General features: G+C 46.6%; 1 protein-coding gene across 1 annotated transcript in view; it reads left to right on the top strand.

Annotated features, from left to right (window-relative positions):
- LOC135056898 (VPS10 domain-containing receptor SorCS3-like) overlaps positions 1 to 18,207 on the top strand; it is a 1,027,710-nt gene that overhangs the window by 769,990 nt on the left and 239,513 nt on the right.

Below are 18,207 nucleotides of genomic sequence, written 5' to 3'. Positions count from 1 at the left end.
AGCCCGTGCGATCAGATAGACTCCGGCTATGGGGGAGTGTATTGTAGCTTAGCAAATGTGCGATCGCATGTGTAGGGGAGCGGGGCAAAAAAGTTTTGTGTAGTTTCTGAGTAGCTCTGTACTTACTCAGCCACTGCGATCTCTTCAACCTGTCAGGTCCCGGAAATGACATCAGGCACTCGCCCTGCAAACGCCTCGCAAGGCCTGCGTTTCCCTCACCACTCCCAGAAAACGGTCAGTTGACACCCAGGTCCGCCTCCCTGCTGTCAATCTTCTTGCGGACTCTGCTGCGATGGCTTCCCTCACTGTTCTTGTCGCTGCTTGGCAATGGTCGTCGCCGGGCAACAACGCGCCTGCGCATTGCTGCCCGCGCACATGTGCAGCGGTGATTCTGCATTGTTACTGAGTTCCTGTTAGGATCTCCTGCTCTGTGCTGCCACGTCGCCATGGCAACCGGGAGGCAAGTGTTAGCGAAGTAACCTGAGCGCAGCTGATACTCCGGTCCGGGTTTTTACTGTGTAGTGGTTACAGGCTCTGTGCACGGCAGGGAATCCGGCGCTGGTTTTGTGCTCACAGTCTGTGAGGTCTGAGTGGGGCGTGGACAGCACCTGCTATATAAACCATCCTCTCAGGCTAGGCAAATGCTGCTGAATCTTTGTTTGTTAGTCAGTTCCAGAGAGTTAGCTAGTACTGTGTGACTTTGTATTTACTTGTTGCTTACTGCGAATAGGCCTTGGGATTCGGTACTTCATTCTGCCAATCCGGACCTAGCAGTAAGACTGGAGTCAGTTGTTTGACCTGCTGGGGTTCTTTTGCTATTCTGTGAACCCAGCAGGTTTGCGGCTCTACTCTCAGACCTGCTTGCTTAATCCTCCCTCACTGTGCAGGGTGTCCAGTTGTCAGTTTAGTGGCAGTAAGCTGAACCTGTGCCCTGCAAGTGGGGGTTAGGATTGTGGATACTCTCCTTGTGTCTATATTTCTATCTCTGACCAAGGAGTTTATTCCCACACCCGTTGGTAACCCTTTGGGGTTTTTTCTGTTGCTCTTAGCAACATCATTTCAGATGCTCCACATGTTAAATCACTACACATCGCTTCATTGTCCGCTCTATTCCATCTGAGCATTCCTGACACTAGGGAGACACCCAATTCCTGAGCCTTTGGGCTTCTCCGTTCACTTTGTGTTTATTAGTTATTCCATCACCCCCTGTGTATGTTATGTTATACTGTCTGTGAGTTCGTTTGCTTCGCTTCCCTCTCTGTTCATACACCGGTATACTCCTGTTAGCACTGGTGTGCGTAACATATTCAGCAGCCTTACTCCTGTTGAAATTTTGTGGGAATATGGAGCATACCCCTCAAAATACTTTGCAACAGGTGTTCGATCAGGTGCAGGTCCTGACTCGACAATTTAATGAGATGTCCATTAAAATGAACACCCCGCAGGCCGCTAGCGGAGCTCCCGCAGCAGCAGCGGCAAGTTCAGGGGTTAAGGAGCCGAAAGTAAATCTCCCGGATCGTTTTTCTGGAGATCGCTCGCAGTTCTTTTGTTTCAAGGAGAGCTGTAGGCTATATTTCAGGCTTAGGCCCCAGTCTTCTGGGTCGGAGATTCAGCGGGTGGGCATGGTGATTTCCTTGCTACAAGGAGACCCACAGGTCTGGGCATATGGGTTACAGCCTGACTGTCCGTCGCTTAAAAGTGTTGATGCTTTTTTTACGGCACTGGGCATTTTGTATAATGACCCTGACAAGATGGCTTCAGCCGAGGCTCAGATTACGGTTCTTAAGCAAGGGCGACGGCCAGCTGAGGTTTATAGTACGGAGTTTCGGAGGTTGGCTCATGATACCCAGTGGAATGACCCAGCCCTGAGAAACCAGTACCGAAGGGGCCTTTCTGACCAGATAAAGGACCAACTGGTACAATATCCCTCGCCTGATAGCTTAGATCAGCTCATGCAGTTATCCATCCGGGTGGATAGACGGCTGAGAGAGCGTAGACTTGAAAGGGAGACCGCAGTTTCCTTTTTTCCCAAGGGAACCTCAGACTCTGAGGAATATTCCGAGGAGCCTATGCAGATTGGGGCTACCCGCCTCTCCTCGCGTGAGAAGACGCGGAGGAGACAGCAGGGTTTGTGTTTGTACTGTGGGAATAAAGGTCATGTTGTAGTATCATGCCCAGAAAAACCGGAAAACTTCAGGGCCTGAGGGTGATGGGAAATATCCTGTCAGGCCAGAAGTCAGAATTTCCTAAAAAGACTTTTCTCATTCCGGTGACTTTGGAGATCCTCGGTCAAACTGTCAAGACTGAGGCCTTTGTTGACAGTGGGGCCGATGGGGTTTTCATGGACCGTCAATTCGCCCTGGAACACTCTGTTCCCTCAGTACCTTTGGCATCAGAGATTGAGATCTGTGGGTTAAACGGGGAACCATTGTCCCAGGGTAAAATTACCTCCTGCACCAGCCAAATTCCTTTGTTTATTGGAGCCACACACTCTGAAAAATTGTCTTTTTATGTGACTGTCTGTTCTTTTGCCCCATTGGTTTTGGGGTTACCCTGGTTAAGGGCCCATAACCCTCAATTTGACTGGGTCTCTGGGGAGATTCTTAGTTGGGGTAGTGATTGTTTCAGGAGTTGCTTGAGCCTTCCAGTCAGGCTCTCACAGCTAAGTTTGCCAGGATTGCCAGGATGTTATGCAGATTTTGCGGATGTGTTCTCCAAAAAAGTTGCGGAGGTACTACCTCCCCATCACCCCTATGACTGTGCCATTGATTTGTTGCCGGATGCTAAGCTTCCCAAGAGCACGTTGTACTCCCTGTCACGTCCTGAGACTCAGGCTATGGCAGAGTACATTCAGGAGAACTTGGCTAAGGGATTTATCAGACCCTCACAATTTCCAGTTGGGTCGTGGTTCTTTTTCGTGGGTAAAAAGGACGGTTCGTTGTGACCCTGCATCGACTTCAGGGAATTGAACCGTATCACGATTAAAAACTCGTACCCACTGCCTCTCATTTCGGTTTTGTTTGACCAGCTTCGTACTGCCACCATTTTTTCTAAGATTGACCTACGCGGTGCTTACAATCTAATCCGAATAAGAGAGGGGGATGAATGGAAGACTGCCTTTAATACCCACTCAGGGCATTATGAATATTTGGTGATGCCTTTTGGGCTCTCTAATGCCCCGGCAGCCTTCCAGGAATTCATGAACGATGTGCTCAGGGAATATTTGGATAGATTCTTAGTTGTTTATCTAGATGACATCCTAATCTTCTCTCATTCCCTGGAGGAACATCGGAAGCACGTACGCTTAGTCCTCCAGAAACTCAGAGACCACCAGCTTGGGGCGAAGCTGGAGAAGTGTGAGTTTGAAGTCCAGCAAATCGCATTTCTAGGGTATATTATCTCCTCAGAAGGTTTCCAAATGGAGGGTTCTAAGGTACAGGCAGTCCTGGATTGGGTGCAGCCCACTAGTTTGAAGGCGCTTCAGCGTTTTCTGGGCTTTGCGAATTTTTATAGACGGTTTATCGCTGGATTTTTGTCTATAGTGGCCCCCTTGGTGGCACTCACTAAGAAAGGGGCGGATGTTGCTCACTGGTCTTGTGAGGCCAAAGCGGCCTTTCCCCGTCTCAAAAGGGCATTTGTCTCGGCCAAGGTGCTGCGACACCCAGATCCAGAGCGTCCTTTTGTGGTGGAAGTGGATGCCTCTGAGATAGGTATTGGGGCAGTGCTCTCTCAGATGGGGGTGTCTGATAATCGCCTTCATCCCTGTGCTTACTTTTCCCGTAAATTTTCGTCTGCCGAGATGAATTATGATGTGGGTAACCGGGAATTGTTGGCTATAAAGGATGCACTCGGGGAATGGAGACACTGGCTTGAGGGGGCTAAGTTTGTGGTCTCAATTCTCACCGACCATAAGAATCTAGCATATTTAGAGTCAGCGAAGCGGCTCAATGCCAGGCAGGCACGATGGGCTTTGTTTTTTGCTCGCTTTAATTTTTTGATAACATATCGCCCTGGGTCAAAAAACATCAAGGCTGATGCGCTCTCGCTGAGTTTTGCTCCAGTTCAAGAGACCACCGAGGAGCCATTGCCCATTGTGTCCCCATCATGTATTAAAGTGGGCATTACCCAGGACCTCTTGTCATTAGTCCTTAGAGCACAGGAGCAGGCTCCTCCAGACCTTCCGGTAGGTCTCTTGTTTGTGGCTCCTAGGTTAAGACAGTGAGTGTTCCTGGAATTCCATGCCAAGAGGTCGGCAGGGCATCCGGGTATTGCCAGAACTCGGGAGTTGCTGTCTAGGGCGGTGTGGTGGCCCTCGGTGGCTAGGGATGTGGATCAGTGGGTTTGGGCATGTGACGTTTGTGCCCGAAATAAAACTCCTAGAGGGGTTCCTGTCGGCCCATTACATCCACTCTCTATTCCGTCTAAGCCATGGACCCACATTTCCATGGATTTTGTGGTGGACTTGCCCAAATCCTCGGGGATGACAGCCATTTGGGTTGTCGTTGACAGGTTTTCGAAGATGGCGCATTTCGTTCCACTGGTTGGGTTGCCATCGGCCAGACGCCTGTCTGAGTTATTTATGCAGCATGTTGTGCGCCTCCACGGGTTGCCACTTGATGTGGTCTCTGACCGTGGATCCCAGTTTGTGGCCAAATTCTGGAGGGCATTTTGTTCTGATCTCCAGATTTCTGTGAGCTTGTCGTCAGGCTACCATCCACAGTCTAATGGGCAGACTGAGAGGGTGAACCAGTCCTTGGAGCAGTTCCTCAGGTGTTATGTCTCCAAGTGTCATACTGACTGGGTTGCTCATCTGTCCATGGCGGAGTTTGCCTATAACAACGCGGCTCACTCTGCTACAGGGATCTCTCCCTTCCTTTGTGTGTATGGGCATCATCCTAAGGCCAATTATTTTGACCCCCTGGATTCCACGTCTGGTGGTTCCTCTGTTGTTTCGGTCCTTAGGGGTATTTGGAGGAAAGTGAAGAAAGCCCTTGTGTCTGTGTCATTAGTGACCAAAAGGGTTTTTGATAAGCGGAGAAGACCCTGCAGCTTCAAATTAGGAGACTTCATCTGGTTGTCCACCAAGAATTTGAAGTTGAGACAGCCATCTCATAAGCTTGGCCCCCGGTTCATCGGCCCTTATAAGATCACCAGGGTTATCAATCCGGTGGCATTTCAGTTAGATCTGCCCCCGTTCATTGGGTATCAATAAAACATTTCATTGTTCCCTTTTAAAACTGGCGGTTAGTAATCCTTCTTCCAGTGGAAGACCTTCTCCTCTTCTGATACGGGGTCAGAGGGAGTTTGTGGTTGAAAGGGTTCTTGACTCCAAGATGGTTCGGGGTCGGCTGTCATTTTTGGTGCACTGGAAGGGGTATGGCCCGGACGAGCGGTCGTGGGTGCGCAGTTGTGATCTTCATGCCCCCAGACTGATACGCTCTTTCTTCTCGCAGTTCCCCGATAAACCCGGTGGTAGGGGTTCTTTGATCCCTTGTCAGAGGGGGGGTACTGTTAGGATCTCCTGCTCTGTGCTGCCACGTCGCCATGGCAACCGGGAGGCAAGTGTTAGCGAAGTAACCTGAGCGCAGCTGATACTCCGGTCCGGGTTTTTACTGTGTAGTGGTTACAGGCTCTGTGCACGGCAGGGAATCCGGCGCTGGTTTTGTGCTCAAAGTCTGTGAGGTCTGAGTGGGGCGTGGACAGCACCTGCTATATAAACCATCCTCTCAGGCTAGGCAAATGCTGCTGAATCTTTGTTTGTTAGTCAGTTCCAGAGAGTTAGCTAGTACTGTGTGACTTTGTATTTACTTGTTGCTTACTGCGAATAGGCCTTGGGATTCGGTACTTCATTCTGCCAATCCAGACCTAGCAGTAAGACTGGAGTCAGCTGTTTGACCTGCTGGGGTTCTTTTGCTATTCTGTGAACCCAGCAGGTTTGCGGCTGTACTCTCAGACCTGCTTGCTTAATCCTCCCTCACTGTGCAGGGCGTCCAGGTGTCAGTTTAGTGGCAGTAAGCTGAACCTGTGCCCTGCAAGTGGGGGTTAGGATTGTGGATACTCTCCTTGTGTCTATATTTCTATCTCTGACCAAGGAGTTTATTCCCACACCCGTTGGTAACCCTTTGGGGTTTTTTCTGTTGCTCTTAGCAACATCATTTCAGGTGCTCCACATGTTAAATCACTACACATCGCTTCATTGTCCGCTCTATTTCATCTGAGCATTCCTGACACTAGGGAGACACCCAATTCCTGAGCCTTTGGGCTTCTCCGTTCACTTTGTGTTTCTTAGTTATTCCATCACCCCCTGTGTATGTTATGTTATACTGTCTGTGAGTTCGTTTGCTTCGCTTCCCTCTCTGTTCATACACCGGTATACTCCTGTTAGCACTGGTGTGCGTAACAGTTCCTGCATTGTTACTGAGACTATGTATTGCTACTGAGTTTATGTATTGTTAGTGTGTGTTTGCATTGTTACTGTGACTCTTAATTGTTACTGAGTTTCTGCATTGTTACTGAATTCCTGCATTGTTACTGAGTTCCTGCATTATTTAATTCCTGTATTGTTACTGTTACTCTGCATTGTTACTGTTTTTCTGCATTGTTACTGGGTTTCTACATTGTTACTGAGTTTCTGCATTGTTACTGTGACTCTGCATTGTTACTGAGTTCCTGTATTGTTACTGTGACTCTGCATTGTTATTTAGATTCTGAATTGCTACTGTGACTATGTGTTACTGAGTTCCTGCATTGTTACTGTGTTGCTGCATTGTTTCTGAGTACCTGCATTGTTACTGTAACTCTGCATTGTTACTTAGATTCTGAATTGCTACTGTGACTCTGTGTTGTTACGGAGTTCCTGCATTGTTACTTAGTTACTGCATTGTTATTTAATTCCTTCATTGTTACTGTTACTCTGCATTGTTACTGTTTTCCTGCATTGTTTCTGAGTTTCTGCATTGTTACTGAGTTTCTGCATTGTTACTGGGATTCTCCATTGTAACTGAGTTCCTGAATTGTTACTATGACTCTGCATTATTACTGAGTTCCTGCAATGTTCCTATGACTCTGCATTATTACTGAGTTCTTGCATTGTTACTGAGATTCTGCATTGTTTCTGAGTTTCTGCATTGTTACTGGGATTCTGCATTGTTACTGGGATTCTGCATTGTTACTGAGTTTCTGCATTGTTACTGAGTTTCCGCATTGTTACTGGGATTCTGCATTGTTACGGAGTTTCTGCATTGTTACTGGGATTCTACATTGTTACTGAGTTTCTGCATTGTTACTGTGACTCTGCATTGTTACCGAGAACCTGCATTGTTACTGTGACTCTGCATTGTTACTGAGTTCCTGCGTTGTTACTGAGTTCCTGCGTTGTTACTGAGTTCCTGCACTGTTACTGTGACTGTATTGTTACTTAGTTCCTGCATTGTTACTGAATTAATGCATTGTTACTGTGATTCTGCATTGTTACAGTGACTCTGCATTGTTTATGAGCTCCTGCATTGTTACTGTGACTCTGCATTTTTACTGAGTTCGGCATTGTTACTGTGTTTCTGCATTGTTACTGAGTTCCTGCATTGTGACTGAGTTTCTGCATTATAACTGTGACTCTGCATTGTTACTGAGCTCCTGCATTGTTGCTGGGATTCTGCATTGTCACTGTGACTCTGCATTGTTACTGTGCTCCTGCATTGTTACTGAGTTCCTGCATTTTTACTGAGTTTCTGCATTGTTACTGAGTTCCTGCATTGTGACTGAGTTTCTGCATTATAACTGTGACTCTGTATTGTTACTGAGCTCCTGCATTGTTACAAGGATTCTGCATTTTTACTGTGACTCTGCATTGTTACTGTGTTCCTGCATTGTTATTGAGTTCCTGCATTGTTACTGAGTTCCTGCATTGTTACTGAGTTTCTGCATTGTTACTGGAATTCTGCATTGTTACTGAGTTTCTGCATTGTAACTGTGACTCTGCATTGTTACTGAGTTCCTGTATTGTTACTGTGACTCTGCATTGTGACTGAGCTCCTGCATTGTTATTTGGATTTTGCATTGATACTGAATTTCTGCATTGTTTTTGGGATTCTGAATTGTGACTGAGTTTCTGCATTGTTACTGTGACTCTGCATTTTTACTGAGAACCTGCCTTGTTACTGTGACTATATTGTTACTTAGTTTTGCATTGTTACTGAATTCATGCATTGTTACTGTGACTCTGCATTGTTACAGTGACTCTGCATTGTTTATGAGTTCCTGCATTGTTACTGTGACTCTGCATTTTTACGGAGTGCCGGCATTGTTACTGTGTTTCTGCATTGTTACTTGGTTCCTGCATTGTGACTGGATTTCTGCATTATAACTGTGACTCTGCAATGTTACTGAGCTCCTGCATTGTTACTGGGATTCTGCATTGTTACTGTGACTCTGAATTTTTACTGTGTTCCTGCATTGTTACTGAGTTCCTGCATTGTTACTAAGTTCCTGCATTGTTACTGAGTTTCTGCATTGTTACTGGGATTCTGCATTGTTACTGAGTTTCTGCATTGTAACTGTGACTCTGCATTGTTACTGAGTTCCTGTATTGTTACTGTGACTCTGCATTGTGACTGAGCGCCTGCATTGTTAGTGGGATTCTGCATTGTTACTGAATTTCTGCATTGTTTCTGGGATTCTGAATTGTGCCTGAGTTTCTGCATTGTTACTGGGATTCTGCATTGTTACGGAGTTTCTGCATTGTTACTGGGATTCTACATTGTTACTGAGTTTCTGCATTGAAACTGTGACTCTGCATTGTTACCGAGAACCTGCATTGTTACTGTGACTCTGCATTGTTACTGAGTTCCTGCATTGTTACTGAGTTCCTGCATTGTTACTGAGTTTCTGCACTGTTACTGTGACTGTATTGTTACTTAGTTCCTGCATTGTTACTGAATTCATGCATTGTTACTGTGATTCTGCATTGTTACAGTGACTCTGCATTGTTTATGAGCTCCTGCATTGTTACTGTGACTCTACATTTTTACTGAGTTCCTGCATTGTGACTGAGTTTCTGCATTATAACTGTGACTCTGCATTGTGACTGAGCTCCTGCATTGTTGCTGGGATTCTGCATTGTCACTGTGACTCTGCATTGTTACTGTGCTCCTGCATTGTTACTGAGTTCCTGCATTGTTACTGAGTTCCTGCATTGTTACTGAGTTTCTGCATTGTTACTGAGTTCCTGCATTGTGACTGAGTTTCTGCATTATAACTGTGACTCTGTATTGTTAATGAGCTCCTGCATTGTTACAGGGATTCTGCATTTTTACTGTGACTCTGCATTGTTACTGTGTTCCTGCATTGTTATTGAGTTCCTGCATTGTTACTGAGTTCCTGCATTGTTACTGAGTTTCTGCATTGTTACTGGGATTCTGCATTGTTTTTGGGATTCTGAATTGTGACTGAGTTTCTGCATTGTTACTGTGACTGCATTTTTACTGAGAACCTGCATTGTTACTGTGACTCTGCATTGTTCCAGTGACACTGCATTGTTTATGAGCTCCTGCATTGTTACTGTGACTCTGCATTTTTACGAAATTCCGGCATTGTTACTGTGTTTCTGCATTGTTACTTGGTTCCTGCATTGTGACTGGATTTCTGCATTATAACTGTGACTCTGCAATGTTACTGAGCTCCTGCATTGTTACTGGGATTCTGCATTGTTACTGAGTTTCTGCATTGTAACTGTGACTCTGCATTGTCACTGAGTTCCTGTATTGTTACTGTGACTCTGCATTGTGACTGAGCGCCTGCATTGTTATTGGGATTCTGCATTGTTACTGAATTTCTGCATTGTTTCTGGGATTCTGAATTGTGCCTGAGTTTCTGCATTGTTACTGGGATTCTGCATTGTTACTGGGAACCTGCATTGTTACTGTGACTCTGTATTGTTACAGAGAACCTGCATTGTTACTGTGACTCTGCATTGTTACTGAGCTCCTGCATTGATACTGTGACTCTGCATTGTTACTGTGACTCCGTGTTGTTACTGAGTTCCTGTATTGTTACTGTGAATCTGCATTGTTTCTGAGCTCCTGTATTGTTACTGTGACTCTGCATTGTGACTGAGCTCCTGCATTGTAACTGTGACTCTGCATTGTTACCGGGATTCTGCATTGTTACTGAGTACCTGCATTGTTACTGTGACTCTGCATTGTTTCAGAGCTCCTGCATTGTTACTGTGACTCTGTTTTGTAACTGTGACTTTGTGTTGTTTTTGTGACTCTTCTGCATTGTTACTGTGACTTTGCATTGTTACTGGGATTCTGCATTGTTATTGAGCTCCTGCATTGTTACTTTGACTCTGTGTTGTTACTGTGACTCTGCTTTGTGATTGAGTTTCCGCATTGTTATTGGGATTCTGCATTGTGACTGAGTTCCTGCATTGTTACTGTGACTCTGCATTGTGACTAAGTTCCTGCATTGTTACTATGACTCTGCATTGTGACTGAGTTCCTGCATTGCTACTGTGTTCTTTTATTGTTACTGTGAGTCTGCATTGTGACTGAGTTCCTGCATTGTTACTGTGAGTCTGCATTGTGACTGAGTTCCTGCATTGTTACTGTGACTCTGCATTGTGACTGAGTTCTTGCATTGTGTTATGCACACCAGTGCCTGCAGGAATGTACTGGTGTTTGAATTGTTATGCACACCAGTGCCTGCAGGAATGTACTGGTGTTTGAACTGTTATGCACACCAGTGCCTGCAGGAATGTACTGGTGTCTGAACGGATAGGTATGCAAAACAAATGAACTCACAGACAGACTGGGGAATATGACATTACGTACACAGAAGGTGATAGGGTAACAAAATAACACAAAGTGAACAGAGAAGCCCAGAGGCTAAGAAACTGGGTGTCTCCCTAGTATTAGTAATGCTCAGATGGGAAAAGCAAGATGTTGTGTTTTAATACGTAGAGAACCCGAAATGCTGTTGCTAAGGGCAACAGCAAAACCCTAAAGGGTTACCAACGGGTGTGGCAGTAAACTCCTTGGTCAGAGATGGAATGATAGACACAAGGAGAGTCTCCACAATCCTAATCCTCACTTGCAGTGCACAGGTTCAGCTTACTGCCACTAAACTGACACCTTGCACAGTGAGACAGGATTTAGGCAGGCAAGTCTTAGAATACAGCCGCAAACTTGCTAAGTTCACAGAGTAGTAAAAGAACCCCAGCAAGCTAAACGACTGACTCCAGTCTTACTGATAGGTCTGGATTGGCAGAGTGTAGTACCAAATCCCCAGGCCTATTTGCAGTAAGCAACAACAAATACAAAGCTACACAGTACTGGCTAACTTTCAGGAACTGACTAACCAACAAAGATTCAGCAGCATCTGCTTAACCTGAGAAGAGGCCTTATAAAGCAGGTGCTGTCCACGCCCCACTCAGACCTCACAGACTGTGAGCACAAAAACCAGCACCGGATCCCCTGCCGTGCACAGAGCCTGTAACCACTGCACAGCAAAAGACCCGAACCGGAGTATCAGCTGCGCTCAGGTTACTCCGCTAGCACTTGTCTCTCGGTTGCCATGACGACGTGGCAGCACAGGGCAGGAGACCCTAACAGTACCCCCCCTCTGACGAGGGGTCAAAGAACCCCCACCACCGGGTTTATCGGGGAACTGCGAGAAGAAAGAGCGTATCAGTCTGGGGGCATGAAGATCACAACTGCGCACCCACGACCGCTCCTCCGGGCCATACCCCTTCCAGTGCACCAAAAATGACAGCCGACCCCGAACCATCTTGGAGTCAAGAATCCTTTCAACAACAAACTCCCTCTGGCCACGTATCAGAAGAGGGGAAGGTCTTCCACTGGAAGAAGGATTACTAATCGCCCGTTTTAAAAGGGAACAATGAAATGTTTTATTGATACCCAAAGAACAGGGCAGATCTAACTGAAATGCCACCGGATTGATAACCCTGGTGATCTTATAAGGGCCGATGAACCGGGGGCCTAACTTATGAGATGGCTGTCTCAACTTCAAATTCTTGGTAGACAACCAGACGAAGTCTCCTAATTTGAGGCTGCAGGGTCTTTTCCGCTTATCAAAAACCCTATTGGTCACTAATGACACAGACACAAGGGCTTTCTTCACTTTCCGCCAAATACCTCTAAGGACCGAAACCACAGAGGAACCACCAGGCGTGGAGTCCAGGGGGTCAAAAGAATTGGCCTTAGGATGATGCCCATACACACAAAGGAAGGGAGAGATCCCTGTAGCAGAGTGAGCCGCATTGTTATAGGCAAACTCCGCCATGAACAGATGAGCAACCCAGTCAGTCTGACACTTGGAGACATAACACCTGAGGAACTGCTCCAAGGACTGGTTCACCCTTTCAGTCTGCCCATTAGACTGCGGATGGTAGCCTGACGACAAGCTGACAGAAATCTGGAGATCGGAACAAAATGCCCTCCAGAATTTGGCCACATACTGGGATCCGCGGTCAGAGACCACATCAAGTGGCAACCCGTGGAGACGCACAACATGCAGCATAAATAATTCAGACAGGCGTCTGGCCGATGGCAGCCCAACCAGTGGAACGAAGTGCGCCATCTTCGAAAACCTGTCAACGACAACCCAGATGGCTGTCATCCCCGAGGATTTGGGCAAGTCCACCACAAAATCCATTGAAATGTGGGTCCATGGCTTAGATGGGATAGAGAGTGGATGTAATGGGCCAACAGGAACCCCTCTAGGAGTCTTATTTCGGGCACAGATGTCACATGCCCGAACCCACTGATCCACATCCTTAGCCACCGAGGTCCACCACACCGCCCTAGATAGCAACTCCCGAGTTCTGGCAATACCCGGGTGACCTGCCGACTTCTTGGCATGGAATTCCAGGAACACTCGCTGTCTTAACCTAGGAGGCACAAACAAAAGACCTACCGGAAGGTCTGGAGGAGCCTGCTCCTGTGCTCTAAGGACTAATGATAAGAGGTCCTGGGTAATGCCCACTTTAATACATGATGGGGACACAATGGGCAACGGCTCCTCGGTGGTCTCCTGGATTGGAGCAAAACTCCGCGAGAGCGCATCAGCCTTGATGTTTTTTGACCCAGGGCGATATGTTATCAAAAAATTAAAGCGAGCAAAAAACAAAGCCCATCGTGCCTGCCTGGCATTGAGACGCTTCGCTGACTCTAAATATGCCAGATTCTTATGGTCGGTGAGAATTGAGACCACAAACTTAGCCCCCTCAAGCCAGTGTCTCCACTCCTCAAGTGCATCCTTAATAGCCAACAATTCCCGGTTACCCACGTCATAATTCATCTCGGCAGGCGAAAATTTACGGGAAAAGTAAGCACAGGGATGAAGGCAATTATCAGATACTCCCATCTGAGAAAGCACTGCCCCAATACCCATCTCAGAGGCATCCACCTCCACCACAAAAGGACGCTCTGGATCTGGGTGTCGCAGCACCTTGGCCGATACAAATGCCCTTTTGAGACGGGCAAAAGCCGCTTTAGCCTCACAAGACCAGTGAGCAACATCCGCCCCTTTCTTAGTGAGTGCCACCAAGGGCGCCACTATAGACGAAAATCCAGCGATAAATCGTCTATAAAAATTCGCAAAGCCCAGGAAACGCTGAAGCGCCTTCAAACTAGTGGGCTGCACCCAATCCAGGACTGCCTGTACCTTGGCACCCTCCATTTGGAAACCTTCTGGGGAGATAATATATCCTAGAAATGCGATTTGCTGAACTTCAAATTCGCACTTCTCCAGCTTCGCCCCAAGCCGGTGGTCTCTGAGTTTCTGGAGGACTAAGCGTACATGCTTCCGATGTTCCTCCAGGGAATGGGAGAAGATTAGGATGTCATCTAAGTATACAACTAAGAATCTATCCAAATATTCCCTGAGCACATCATTCATGAAATCCTGGAAGACTGCCGGGGCATTACAGAGCCCAAAAGGCATCACCAAATATTCATAATGCCCTGAGTGGGTATTAAAGGCAGTCTTCCATTCATCCCCCTCTCTTATTCGGATTAGATTGTATGCACCGCGTAGGTCAATCTTAGAAAAAATGGTGGCAGTACGAAGCTGGTCAAACAAGACCGAAATGAGAGGCAGTGGGTATGAGTTTTTAATCGTGATACGGTTCAATTCCCTGAAGTCGATGCAGGGTCGCAATGAACCGTCCTTTTTACCCACGAAGAAGAACCCCGACCCAACTGGAGACTGTGAAGGTCTGATAAATCCCTTAGCCAAGTTCTCCTGAATGTACTCTGCCATAGCCTGAGTCTCAGGACGTGACAGGGAGTACAACCTGCTCTTGGGAAGCTTAGCATTTGGCAACAAATCAATGGCACAGTCATAGGGGCGATGGGGAGGTTGTACCTCTGCAACTTTTTTGGAGAACACGTCCGCAAAATCTGCATAACACCCTGGCAATCCTGGCAAACTTAGCTGCGAGAGCCTGACTGGAAGGCTCAAGCAACTCCTGAAACAATCAGTACCCCAACTAAGAATCTCCCCAGAGACCCAGTCAAATTGAGGATTGTGGGCCCTTAACCAGGGTAACCCCAACACCAATGGGGCAAAAGTACAGACAGTCACATAAAAGGACAATTTTTCAGAGTGTGTGGCTCCAATAAACAAAGAAATCAGGCTAGTGCAAGAGGTAATTTTACCTTGGGATAATGGTTCCCCGTTTAACCCACAAATCTCAATTTCCGATGCCAAGGGTACTAAGGGAACAGAGTGTTTCAGGGCGAATTGGCGGTCCATAAAAACCCTGTCGGCCCCACTGTCCACAAAGGCCTCAGTCTTGACAGTTTGACCGAGGATCTTCAAGGTCACCGGAATGATAAAAGTCTTCTTGGAAAATTCTGACTTCTGGCCTGACAGGATATTTCCCATCACCCTCAGGCCCTGAAGTTTTCCGGCTTTTCTGGGCATGATACTACCACATGACCTTTATTCCCACAGTACAAACACAACCCCTGCTGTCTCCTCCGCGTCTTCTCACGCGAGGAGAGGCGGGTAGCCCCAATCTGCATAGGCTCCTCGGAAAATTCCTCAGAGTCTGAGGTTCCCTTGGGAAAGAAGGAAACCTCAGTCTCCCTTTCAAGCCTACGCTCTCTCAGCCGTCTATCCACCCGGAAGGATAACTGCATGAGCTGATCCAAGCTATCAGGCAAGGGATATTGTACCAGTTGGTCTTTTATCTGGTTAGAAAGACCTCTTCGGTACTGGTGTCTCAGGGCTGGGTCATTCCACTGGGTATCATGGGCCAACCTCCGAAACTCCGTACAGTAAACCTCAACTGGCCTTCGCCCTTGCTTAAGGATCGAAATCTGAGCCTCGGCTGAGGCCGTCTTGTCAGGGTCATCATATAACATGCCCTGCCCAGTGCCGTAAAAAAAGCATCAACACTTTTAAGCGACGGACAGTCAGGCTGCAACCCATATGCCCAGACCTGTGGGTCTCCTTGTAGCAAGGAAATCACTATGCCCACCCGCTGAATCTCCGACCCAGAAGACTGAGGCCTAAGCCGGAAGTATAGCTTGCAGCTCTCCTTGAAACAAAAGAACTGCGAGCGATCTCCAGAAAAACGCTCCGGGAGATTTACTTTCGGCTCCTTAACCCCTGAAGGTGCTGCTGCTGTGGGAGCTCCGCCAACGGCCTGGGAGGTGTGCATTTTAATGGACAAATCATTAAATTGTCGAGTCAGGACCTGCACCTGATCGACCACCTGTTGCAACGTATTTTGAGGGGTATGCTCCATATTCCCACAAAATTTCAACAGGAGTATTAGGCTGCTGAATATGTTATGCACACCAGTGCCTGCAGGAATGTACTGGTGTTTGAATTGTTATGCACACCAGTGCCTGCAGGAATGTACTGGTGTTTGAACTGTTATGCACACCAGTGCCTGCAGGAAAGTACTGGTGTCTGAACGGATAGGTATGCAAAACAAATGAACTCACAGACAGACTGGGGAATATGACATTACGTACACAGAAGGTGATAGGGTAACAAAATAACACAAAGTGAACAGAGAAGCCCAGAGGCTAAGAAACTGGGTGTCTCCCTAGTATTAGTAATGCTCAGATGGGAAAAGCAAGATGTTGTGTTTTAATACGTAGAGAACCCGAAATGCTGTTGCTAAGGGCAACAGCAAAACCCTAAAGGGTTACCAACGGGTGTGGCAGTAAACTCCTTGGTCAGAGATGGAATGATAGACACAAGGAGAGTCTCCACAATCCTAATCCTCACTTGCAGTGCACAGGTTCAGCTTACTGCCACTAAACTGACACCTGACACCTTGCACAGTGAGACAGGATTTAGGCAGGCAAGTCTTAGAATACAGCCGCAAACTTGCTAAGTTCACAGAGTAGTAAAAGAACCCCAGCAAGCTAAACGACTGACTCCAGTCTTACTGCTAGGTCTGGATTGGCAGAGTGTAGTACCAAATCCCCAGGCCTATTTGCAGTAAGCAACAACAAATACAAAGCTACACAGTACTGGCTAACTTTCAGGAACTGACTAACCAACAAAGATTCAGCAGCATCTGCTTAACCTGAGAAGAGGCCTTATAAAGCAGGTGCTGTCCACGCCCCACTCAGACCTCACAGACTGTGAGCACAAAAACCAGCACCGGATCCTCTGCCGTGCACAGAGCCTGTAACCACTGCACAGCAAAAGACCCGAACCGGAGTATCAGCTGCGCTCAGGTTACTCCGCTAGCATTTGTCTCTCGGTTGCCATGACGACGTGGCAGCACAGGGCAGGAGACCCTAACACATTGTTACTGTGACTCTGCATTGTTACTGAGCTCCTGCATTGTTACTGTGACTCTGCATTGTGACTGAGTTCTTGCATTGTTACTGTGACTCTGCATTGTTACTGAGCTCCTGCATTGTTACTGTGAGTCTGCATTGTTACTGAGCTCCTGCATTGTTACTGTGACTCTGCATTGTGACTGAGTTCTTGCATTGTTACTGTGACTCTGCATTGTTACTGAGCTCCTGCATTGTTACTGTGACTCTGCATTGTGACTGAGTTCCTGTATTGTTACTGTGACTCTGCATTGTGACTGAGTTCCTGTATTGTTACTGTGACTCTGCATTGTTACTGAGCTCCTGCATTGTTACTGTGACTCTGCATTGTGACTGAGTTCCTGTATTGTTACTGTGACTCTGCATTGTGACTGAGTTCCTGCATTGTTACTATGACTCTGCATTGTGACTGAGTTCCTGCATTGTTACTGTGACTCTGCATTGTGACTGAGTTCCTGCATTGTTACTGTGACTCTGCATTGTGACTGAGTTCCTGCATTGTTACTGTGACTCTGCATTGTGACTGAGTTCCTGCATTGTTACTATGACTCTGCATTGTGACTGAGTTCCTGCATTGCTACTGTGTTCTTTTATTGTTACTGTGAGTCTGCATTGTGACTGAGTTCTTGCATTGTTACTGTGAGTCTGCATTGTGACTGAGTTCTTGCATTGTTACTGTGACTCTGCATTGTTACTGAGCTCCTGCATTGTTACTGTGACTCTGCATTGTGACTGAGTTCCTGTATTGTTACTGTGAGTCTGCATTGTGACTGAGTTCTTGCATTGTTATTGGGATTCTGCATTGTGACTGAGTTCCTGTATTGTTACTATTACTCTGCATTGTGTCTGAGCTCCTGCATTGTTACTGTGTTCTTGCATTGTTACTGTGAGTCTGCATTGTTACTGTGACTCTGTATTGTTACAGAGAACCTGCATTGTTACTGTGACTCTGCAGTTTTACTGAGTTCCTGCATTGTTACTGAGTGTTTGGCTCAGTTTATAGTATACTGTATGAACGTCTGTACGTTTGAGAGCTCTTGAGTTCAGAGAGATGCTTTCATAACTATTATCCTCCTTTCTCTATCTGAGACAAACCCATCCATAGCAATGGACAGGGCTCGTTTCACATCTCATTCTTCCCTCTTTTTTTGTTTTTAATTCTGAGAATCCGAAGTTCTTCTCAGAAATCAATCCACACAATTTATTTTTAACTTCTAACTCCTTAGCTTCAATTGATTTTATCTCGGCAATCAATTGCTCAAAGAACAACTCATCAGAGCAAGCTCTGGTCTGGTCCGAACACTTTATCGAGCCAGACATTAAAAGCTTATTATAAAACAAATGGTACGGAGATGTGTAATGATGAGCATGATGAAAG

The sequence above is a fragment of the Pseudophryne corroboree genome, chromosome 3, assembly GCF_028390025.1.
Source record: "Pseudophryne corroboree isolate aPseCor3 chromosome 3, aPseCor3.hap2, whole genome shotgun sequence".
Lineage (NCBI taxonomy): Eukaryota > Metazoa > Chordata > Amphibia > Anura > Myobatrachidae > Pseudophryne > Pseudophryne corroboree.
The sequence above is the reverse complement of the archived record's forward strand: the minus strand, read 5'-3'. Positions and strand labels throughout refer to the sequence as shown.